General features: G+C 38.2%; 1 non-coding gene across 1 annotated transcript; it reads right to left on the bottom strand.

Annotated features, from left to right (window-relative positions):
* Window positions 1-1,803: 1,803 nt before the first annotated feature.
* Window positions 1,804-1,907, bottom strand: LOC112798718 (small nucleolar RNA R71). The gene has a single exon (XR_003200316.1). It is a non-coding gene; the product is annotated as a small nucleolar RNA R71 (small nucleolar RNA).
* Between the last annotated feature and the right edge of the window lie 8,057 nt (window positions 1,908-9,964).

Raw genomic sequence — 9,964 nt, 5'->3', positions numbered from 1 at the left:
CATTTTTCGAAAATTCATGCATTCATGGTGTTCTTCATGATCTTCAAGTTGTTCTTGACAAGTCTTCTTGTTTGATCTTGATGATTTCTTGTTTTGTGTCTTTTGTTGTTTTTCATGTGCATTTTTGCATTCATATTTTTCATGCATTAAAGATTTCTAAGTTTGGTGTCTTGCATGTTTTCTTTGCATCAAAAATTTTTCAAAATTATGTTCTTGATGTTCATCATGATCTTCAAAGTGTTCTTGGTGTTCATCTTGACATTCATAGCATTCTTGCATGCATTCATTGTTTTGATCTAAAAATTTCATGCATTGAATATTTTTGTTGTTTTTCTCTTTCATAATTAAAAATTCAAAAAAATCAAAAAATATCTTTTCCTTATTTTCCTCCAAATTTTCGAAATTTTGGGTTGACTTGGTCAAAAATTTTTAAAATTAGTTGTTTCTTACAAGTCAAGTCAAAATTTCAATTTTAAAAATCTTATCTTTTCAAAATCTTTTTTTCAAAAATCATATCTTTTTCATTTTTTTATCATTTTCGAAAATTTCAAAATTATTTTTCAAAATATTTTTAAAATCTTTTTCTTATCTTTTTATCAAATTTTCGAAAATTAAGCTAACAATTAATGTGATTGGTTCAAAAATTTGAAGTTTGTTACTTTCTTGTTAAGAAAGGTTCAATCTTTAAATTCTAGAATCCTATCTTGTAGTTTCTTGTTAGTGAAGTAAGTAATTTTAAATTTTAAATCTTTTTATCTTTTATCTTATCTTTTTCAAAAATTTTATCTTTTTCAAAATTTGATTTCAAAATATCTTATCTAACTTCTTATCTTCTTATCTTTTTCAAAAATTTGATTTCAAATCTTTTTCAAATCAACTAACTAACTTTTTGTTTGTTTCTTATCTTTCTCAAAACCATCTAACTACTTTTCCCTCTCTAATTTTCGAAAATTCTCCCTCTCTTTTTCAAAAATTCTTTTTGTTTTAAATTTTAATTTTAATTATATTTTGTCTTTAATTTTCGAAAATCACTAACCTATTTTCAAAAATTATTTTCGAAAATCCTCTCCCTCTCCTCTCTTCTTCTATTTAATTATTTAATTACTAACACTTCTCTTCATCTCTCTTCATCTAAGAATCCGAACTTCTTATATCCCTTGTATTTGGATTCTTCTACCCCTTTCTTCTTCTACTAACATAAGGGAATCTCTATACTGTGACATAGAGGATTCCTCTTTCTTTTCTTGTTTTCTTCTCTTTCATATGAGCAGGAACAGGGAAAAAGGCACTCTTGTTGAAGTTGATCCAGAACCTGAAAGGACTCTGAAGAGAAAATTAAGAGAAGCTAAATCACAACAATCCAGAAACAACCTTTCAGAAATTTTCGAACAAGAGAAGGAGATGGCAGCCGAAAATAATAATAATAATAATGCAAGGAGAATGCTTGGTGACTTCACAAAGCCAACGTCCAAGTTTGATGGAAGAAGCATCTCCATTCCTGCCATTGGAGCCAATAACTTTGAGCTTAAGCCTCAACTAGTTGCCTTGATGCAACAAAACTGCAAGTTTTATGGACTTCCATCTGAAGATCCTTATCAGTTTTTAACTGAGTTCTTGCAGATCTGTGAGACTGTAAAGACGAATGGAGTTGATCCTGAAGTCTACAGACTCATGCTTTTCCCTTTTGCTGTAAGAGACAGAGCTAGAATATGGTTGGATTCACAACCTAAGGATAGCCTGGACTCTTGGGATAAGCTAGTCACTGCCTTCTTAGATAAATTCTTTCCTCCTCAAAAGCTGAGCAAGCTGAGAGTGGATGTTCAAACCTTCAAACAAAAAGATGGTGAAACCCTCTATGAAGCTTGGGAAAGATACAAGCAGCTGACCAAAAGATGTCCATCTGACATGTTCTCAGAATGGACCCTATTAGATATATTCTATTATGGTCTCTCTGAATTTTTGAAAATGTCATTGGACCATTCTGCAGGTGGATCTATTCACCTGAAGAAAACGCCTGAAGAGGCTCAAGAACTCATTGACATGGTTGCAAACAACCAGTTTATGTACATCTCTGAGAGGAATTCCGTGAATAATGGGATACCTCAGAAGAAAGGAGTTCCTGAAATTGATGCTCTGAATGCCATATTGGCTCAGAACAGAGTGTTGACTCAATAGGTCAACATGATCTCTCAAAATCTGAATGGATTGCAACATGTATCCAACAGTACTAGAGAGGCAGCTTCTGAAGAAGCTTATAATCCTGAGAACCCTGCCATGGCAGAGGTTAATTACATGGGTGAACCTTATGGAAACACCTATAACCCATCATGGAGAAATCATCCAAATTTCTCCTGGAAGGATCAACAAAAGCCTCAACAAGGCTTTAACAATGGTGGACGCAATAGGCTGAGTAATAGTAAGCCATATCCATCATCTTCTCAGCAACAGACAGAGAATTCTGAACAAAACACTTCTAACTTAGCCAATATTGTCTCTGATCTGTCAAAGGCCACTTTCAGTTTCATGAATGAAACAAGATCCTCCATTAGAAATTTGGAGGCACAAGTGGGCCAGCTGAGTAAGAAAGTCATTGAAACTCCTCCCAATATTCTCCCAAACAATACAGAAGAGAATCCAAAAGGAGAGTGCAAGGCCATTGATTTGATCAAAGTGGCCGAATGCACTAGGGAGGAGGAGGACGAAAATCCTAGTGAGGAGGACCTCCTGGGACGTCCTTCAAGCAGGAAGGAGTTTCCTATTAAGGATCCTAAGGAATCTGAGGCTCATACAGAGACCATAGAGATTCCATTAAATCTCCTTCTGCCATTCATGAGCTCTGAAGACTATTCTTCCTCTGAAGAGGATGAAGATGTGACTGGAGAGCAAGTTGCTCAATACTTAGGAGCTGTCATGAACCTGAATGCCAAGCTGTTTGGTAATGAGACTTGGGAAAGTGAACCTCCCTTGCTCATTAATGAACTAGATACTTGGATTCAGGAAACTCTACCTCAAAAGAAACAAGATCCTGGCAAATTCTTAATACCTTGTACAATTGGCACCATGAGCTTTGAAAAAGCTCTATGTGATCTGGGATCAGGGATAAATCTTATGCCACTCTCTGTAATGGAGAAGCTGGGGATCATTGAGGTACAACCTGCCTTGTTCTCATTACAATTGGCAGATAAGTCAATAAGACAAGCTTATGGGACAGTAGAGGACGTGTTAGTAAAGGTTGAAGGCCTTTACATCCCTGCTGATTTCATAATCCTAGACACTAGGAAGGAAGATGATGAGTCCATCATCCTAGGAAGACCTTTCCTAGCCACAGCAGAAGCTGTGATAGATGTCAACAGAGGTGAGTTAGTCCTTCAATTGAATGGGGCCTACCTTGTGTTTAAGGCACATGGCCATCCCTCTGTGACAGAAGAGAGTAAGCATGAAGAACTTCTCTCGGTTCAGAGTCAAGAAGAGCCCACATAGTCAAACTCTAAGTTTGGTGTTGTGAGGCCACAACCAAACTCTAAGTTTGGTGTTAAGACCCCATATCCAAACTCTAAGTTTGGTGTTGGGACTATACAACATTGACCTGATCACCTTGTGGCTCCATGAGAGCCACTGTCAAGCTATTGACATTAAAGAAGCGCTTGTTGGGAGGCAACCCAATTTTATTTATCTAATTTTATTTTATTTTTTTTCTTTGTTATTTTTGTGTTTAATTAGGTACATGATCATGAGGAGTCACGAAAAAATCAAAAAAATTAAAAACAGAGTCAAAAACAGAAGAAAAAAATTTTTCACCCTGGAGGACGCACGGGCTGGCGTTTAACGCCAGTAAGATGCATCTGGCTGGCGTTCAACGCCAGAACAGAGCACCATTCTGGCGCTGAACGCCAGAAACAAGCAACAACCTGGCGTTAAACGCCAGGAAGGTGCACAGAGAGGACAAACTGGCGCTGAACGCCAGTAACAAGCATGAAACTGGCGTTCAACGCCAGAAACATGCATTACATGGGCGTTTAACGCCCAGAACATGCACCAATGGGCGTTTGAACGCCAGAATGATGCATGGAGGCAATTTACATGCCTATATGGTGAAGGAATGGTATTTCTTTTCACCTCAGGATCTGTGGACCTCACAGGATCCCCACCTACCTCGCCCTCTCTCTTTCCATTCATGGTCATCCCTTCTGTTTTTCATTCACCACCTACATCTACCTCCTCTTCCCCATAAACCCCACCTACCCTCATAAAATTCAAATTCTCTTTCCCACCCAACCCCACCCATGTAGCCGAATCCATCTCCCCTCACTCACCTCCATCTTCTTCTTCTTCTTCTCTTCTTTCTTTTCTTGCTCGAGGGCGAGCAATATTTTAAAGTTTGGTGTGGTAAAAGCATAGCTTTTTGCTTTTCCATTACCATTAATGGCACCTAAGGCCAGAGAAACCTCAAAGGAAAGACAAAAGCTTCCACCTCTGAGTCTTGGGAGATGGAAAGACTTATATATAAGCTGGAATAGCTCAGTTGGTTAGAACATGTGGCTGCAAATCAAGAGATCCCTGAAATACCTCAGGGGATAAGTTGTCCTCCACACAAATATTGGAAGCAATTAAGGGTGGAACATCATGAGCACTCCATCATTCTCCAAGAAATAAGAGAAGATCAAAGAGCAATGAGGGAGGAGCAACAAAGGCAAGGAAGGGACATAGAAGAGTTGAAGAACATCATTGGTCCTTCAAGAAGAAGACGCCACTAAAGGTGGATTCATTCCAGGTTCTTTATTTTCTTTCTGTTTTCGGTTTTTAATATTATGTTTAAATTATGTTTTGTGTCTTTACTTCATGATCATTAGTATGTAACCATGCCTTAAAGATTATGAATAATTCCATGAATCCTTCACCTCTCTTAAAAGAAAAATTTTTTAATTCAAAAGAACAAGAAGTACATGAATTTCGAATTCATCCTTGAATTTAATTTAATTATATTGATGTGGTGACAATACTTTTTGTTTTCTGAATGAATGATTGAACAGTGCATATGTCTTTTGATATTGTTGTTTATGAGTGTTAAAATTGTTGGTTCTTGAAAGAATGATGAACAAAGAGAAATGTTATTGATAATCTGAAAAATCATGAAATTGATTCTTGAAGCAAGAAAAAGCAGTGAAAAAAAATGGCGAAAAAAAAATAGTAAGAAAAAGAAAAGCAAAGTAGAAAAAGCCAATAGCCCTTAAAACCAAAAGGCAAGGGAAGCAAGGATCCAAGGCTTTGAGCATCAATGGATAGGAGGGCCCAAGGAAATAAAATCCAGGCCTAAGCGGCTAAATCAAGCTGTCCCTAACCATGTGCTTGTGTCATGAAGGTCCAAGTGAAAAGCTTGAGACTGAGTGGTTAAAGTCGTGATCCAAAGCAAAAGAGTGTGCTTAAGAGCTCTGGACACCACTAACTGGGGACTCTAGCAAAGCTGAGTCACAATCTGAAAAGGTTCACCCAGTTATGTGTCTGTGGCATTTGTGTATCCGGTGGTAATACTGGAAGACAAAGTGCTTAGGGCCACAGCCAAGACTCATAAGTAGCTGTGTTCAAGAATCAACATGCTTAACTAGGAAAGTCAATAACACTATCCCAAATTCTAAGTTCCCAAAGACGCCAATCACTCTGAACTACAAAGGAAAAAGTGAGATGCCAAAACTGTTCAGAAGCAAAAAGCTACAAGTCCCGCTATATAATTAAATTAATATTCATTGATATTTTGAACTTTATAGTATATTCTCTTCTTTTATCCTATTTGATTTTCAGTTGCTTGGGGACAAGCAACAATTTAAGTTTGGTGTTGTGATGAGCGGATAATTTATACGCTTTTTGGCATTGTTTTTATATAGTTTTTAGTAAGTTTGAGCTACTTTTAGGGATGTTTTCATTAGTTTTTATGTTAAATTCACATTTCTGGACTTTACTATGAGTTTGTGTGTTTTTCTGTGATTTCAGGTAAATTCTGACTGAAATTGAGGGATTTGAGCAAAACTCTGAAGAAGGCTGACAAAAGGACTGCTGATGCTGTTGGAATCTGACCTCCCTGCACTCGAAATGGATTTTCTGGAGCTACAGAACTCAAATTGGCGCGCTCTCAACGGCGTTGGAAAGTAGACATCCAGAGCTTTCCAGCAATATATAACAGTCCATACCTTATTCGAAGAATGACGACGTAACTTGGCGTTGAACGCCAAGTACAAGCTGCTGTCTGGAGTTAAACGCCAGAAAAACGTCATGATCCGGAGTTAAACGCCCAAAACACGTCATAACTCGAAGTTCAACTCCAAGAGAAGCCTCAGCTCGTGGATTAATCAAGCTCAGCCCAAGCATACACCAAGTGGGCCCCGGAAGTGGATTTATGCATCAATTACTTACTCATGTAAACCCTAGGAGCTAGTCTAAGTATATATAGAACATTTATCTATTGTATTAGATGTCTTTTGACCACGTTCATCTTTGGTCTCAGTTTTGTTTTATTCTTCATCTTAGGAGATCATTGATCACGTTAGGGGGGCTGGCCATTCGGCCATGCCTGAACCTCTTTTACTTATGTATTTTCAACGGTGGAGTTTCTGCACACCATAGATTAAGGGTGTGGAGCTCTGCTGTACCTCAAGTATTAATGAAATTCTATTATCTTTTATTCAAATCTCTCTTATTCTTATTCCAAGATATTCATTCGTACCCAAGAACATGATGAATGTTATGAGTCAGATTACCCTCATTATCATTCTCACTTATGAACGCGCGTGATTGACAACCACTTCCGTTCTACATGCAACAGAGCTTGAATGTGTATCTCTTAGATTCCCCAACAGAATCTTCGTGGTATAAGCTAGATAGATGGCGGAATTTATGAGGATCCGGAAAGTTTCACCTTGTCTGTGGTATTCCGAGTAGGATCCTGGGAATCCGGAAAGTCTAACCTTGTCTGTGGTATTCCTAGTAGGATTCCGGTAATGAATGACTGTGACGTGCTTCAAACTTGTAACCTGCTGGGCGTTAGTGACAGACGCAAAAGAATCAAGGGATTCTATTCCAGTAGGAGCGGGAACCAACCGGTGATTAGCCGTACTGTGACAGAGTGCGTGAGCATTAGTTTTCACTGCGAGGATGGGATGTAGCCATCAGCCATGGGTGATGCCTCCAGACGATTAGCCGTGCGACTGACAACCGCATAGGACCATTTTCCCGAGAGGATGAAAGTAGCCACAGTTGATGGTGAACCCCTATACAAAGCTTGCCATGGAAAGGAGTAAGAAGGATTGAGTAGAAGCAGTAGGAGAGCAGGCGTCCCTGGGCTTTACAGCATCTCCATCCGCTTATCTGAAATTCCCACCAATGAATCTGCATAAGTATTCTATCCCTTTTATTATTCCTTTTTATTATTTATTCCAATAATCACAATTACCCTTTAATCTGCCTGACTGAGATTTGCAAGGTGACCATAGCTTGCTTCATACCAACAATCTCTGTGGGATCGACCCTTACTCACGTAAGGTTTATTACTTGGACGACCCAGTACACTTGCTGGTTAGTTGAACGAAGTTGTGATAACAACTGGTGCCACAATAATGATTTCATACAACTTAAAGAACAGTGATCACGATTTCGTCCACCAGTGGACGATGCGAACGCGTGGCAGGGAAAACGCGAATGACATGTCCGCATGGATGACGCGATCGCGTGACGTGCGCGATCTGCATAATCTACAGAATTCGCTGGGGGCCATTTTAGACCCTATTTTGACCCAGTTTTTAGCCCAGAACAGCAGACTAGAGCCAGAGAACATGCAGAAACCAGAACAACAATTCATTCTACACAGTTTTAGTTTTAGATCTATTTTTTACTCCTCCTCTAGGTTTTTCTCTCTACACATTCATAGTCCTTAGGATTTTATTTTTTCTACTACTTTTTGCATTGGGACACTGAGAAGAGTTATTACCTCATCAAGACTTCATCATTCCAGTTCGTTTTCTTTACTTGGCTTTACTCTTCCATGTCCTTTGCTTGCTTAATTTTACCATTGGAATATTTTTAAGATTATTTAATACAAGGATTACATTTATTTTTAATTGATTATTTTGATTTTTATTTACAATGTCTTTCTTCAATTTCCTTTCATATGTTATGAATTTTACATTCACAATGAGCAAGTAGTTCCCTAACTTGATGGGGAGTTGATTGAAAGGAACCCTTGAGTTGGAAGGCTTAAAAGAAAGAATGTAATTGGTTTATTGTTGGATTGCCCTATAGTCACTAATACCAATCCCTTTTAATTAAGTGGGTTGCAACTCGTGAACGGACATAGCATTCTAACTTGTTTGACTTTCACTACCTAGTAAGAGATAACTAAATGGGATAACCTTTAATTATCAATTAATCTAGAGAGTAATTCAACAATAATGGGCTTCCAACAAATCAACTCCCAGTCAAGGCTTTTATTCACATTATTCAAATTCTCCAATTTAATTTCCTGTTTACTCAACTCAAACCTTTTGAAAACATCTGATTAATAAAATAGCCACTTTTCTGCAATTCGTTGGGAGACGACCTGGGATCATACTCCCAGTTTTTAACTTTAAATTTCTGTGACACCTTTCTAAATGATAAGTTGATTTGGCGAGTTAAGAATACTTGCACATATATTTTTAATAATTTTTTATTCGCCAATTTCTGCTTGCATCAGGCAAGCAATAATTTAATTGGTGTTATGATGAGTGGATATTTTATATGCTTTTTTAGTGTTTCATGTAACTTTTACGTTTTAGTCCTTTTTTGTATTTTTATTAATTTTTATGCAAAAATCACTTTCTGATTTACTATGAGTTAGTGTTTTTCTATAATTTAGGTAGTTTTGGCTGAAATTGGGGCTGAGCAAAATCTGATTCAGAGGCTGAAAAGGACTGCAGATGCTATTGGATTCTGACCCTCCTGCACTGAAGTGGATTTTCTAGAGCTACAGAAACCCAATTGGTGCTCTTTTAATTGCGTTGAAAAGTACACATCTTGGGCTTTCCAGCAATATATGATAGTCTAAAACTTTGCCTGAGATTTGATGGGCCAAACCGGCGTTAAACGCCCACTATAGACCCTTTTCTGGCGTAAAACGCCAGAACTGGCACCAAAGCTGGAGTTAAAACGCCCAAACTGGCATCCAAGCTGGTGTTTAACTCCAGAAACGGTACATGCACGTGAAAGCTAGGAAGCTCAGCCCAAACACTCACCAAGTGGGCTCGAAAGTGGTTTTCTGCACTCTCTACATCTAGTTACTCATTCTCTGTAAACCTAGGTTACTAGTTTAGTATAAAATTACTTTTAGAGATTTATTTTGCAACTTATGACATTTTGACAAATCCTATTTATCTTCTACAGTATGAACCTCTAAACCTATAGGTGGGAGTGAGAGCTCTGCGTATTTCAATGGATTAATGCAATTACTGCTGTTTTCTATTCAATCACGTTTGTTTCTATTCTAAGATACTCACTCGTATTCAACATGGAGAATGTAATGATCCGTGACACTTATCATCATTCCCTAACTTATGAACGTGTGCCTGACAACCACTTCTGTTCTACATGAGCTCAACGTAGTCATTGGGCGACAGCTTGAGTGCGTATCTCTTGGGTTTCTAATCCATGAGTTTGACCTGCATCTCCTGACAACAGAGCACTCAACTCGTGAGATCAGAACCTTCGTGGAAGAGGCTAGAACCAATTGGCAATTCTTTGAGATCTGGAAAGTCTAAACCTTGTTTGTGGTATTCCGATAGATCAGGGATGGGATGACTGTGACGAGCTTCAACTCGCAAATGTTGGGCGCAGTGATAGTGTGCAAAAGGATAATGTATCCTATTCGACACAAGTGAGACCGACAGATGATTAGCATGCACGAAATCGTAAAGAACTTGTTTTCACCGAGAGGACGGATGGT

Source organism: Arachis hypogaea, chromosome 4 (assembly GCF_003086295.3).
Source record: "Arachis hypogaea cultivar Tifrunner chromosome 4, arahy.Tifrunner.gnm2.J5K5, whole genome shotgun sequence".
In the NCBI taxonomy this organism is placed as follows: Eukaryota; Viridiplantae; Streptophyta; class Magnoliopsida; order Fabales; family Fabaceae; genus Arachis; species Arachis hypogaea.
Note: the sequence above shows the minus strand (reverse complement) of the source record. Positions and strands in the feature narration are given on the sequence as shown.